The following is a 552-nucleotide window of genomic DNA, read 5'->3' as shown; positions in this document are numbered from 1 at the left end:
CGCAGGAGCTGCCTTATCAGGCGATAATTACTAGTCCTATGCCACATGGCTAATATCTCCCTTCGTGTGTATGCCAGAATGAGATAAGATAAACTTTATTTAGAGTCGGCTAGTCGAGAAATAATGATAAAACTTAGACTAAGCTCTAAGCCTTTATGAGACTTAATGGACTGGGTCGATCGTCGGCGACCAGATAGTTCAATTGGAAGAGCATCCGTCTAGAGTTCGGAAGGTCCCGGGTTCGAACCCCGGTCTGGCCGTGCATTTTCCCCCTCCTGTTATATTTGGCGCCCAACGAAATATACCCGCAGAATGTGGTATAGGGTCTATGACAAGACTTTATCAGGTTCTTAGTTTGAGGACCTGGCAATGCTTGATTTCGAGCTGGATTCATATAAGGGTGCCACTTGGGATGCAAACTACGCTTACCCGTTCAGAACACCTTGTCTTTCCCCCTGTACATTTAAGGGTCTCCAGTTCAACTTTCCTTATGCAAGTTTTCTTTTTATGTTAAAATCCGTTTGAAATTCAAAAACGACAGCGTTGAGTTCG

At 44.4% G+C, this 552-nt stretch overlaps 1 non-coding gene across 1 annotated transcript; it reads left to right on the top strand.

The window, feature by feature from the left end:
* The first annotated feature begins 187 nt into the window (after positions 1 to 187).
* Trnas-aga lies at positions 188 to 260 on the top strand. The gene has a single exon. It is a non-coding gene; the product is annotated as a tRNA-Ser (tRNA).
* Positions 261 to 552: the final 292 nt, after the last annotated feature.

Source organism: Mizuhopecten yessoensis, unplaced genomic scaffold (assembly GCF_002113885.1).
Source record: "Mizuhopecten yessoensis strain PY_sf001 unplaced genomic scaffold, ASM211388v2 scaffold712655, whole genome shotgun sequence".
NCBI classification, from domain to species: domain Eukaryota; kingdom Metazoa; phylum Mollusca; class Bivalvia; order Pectinida; family Pectinidae; genus Mizuhopecten; species Mizuhopecten yessoensis.
Note: the sequence above shows the minus strand (reverse complement) of the source record. Positions and strands in the feature narration are given on the sequence as shown.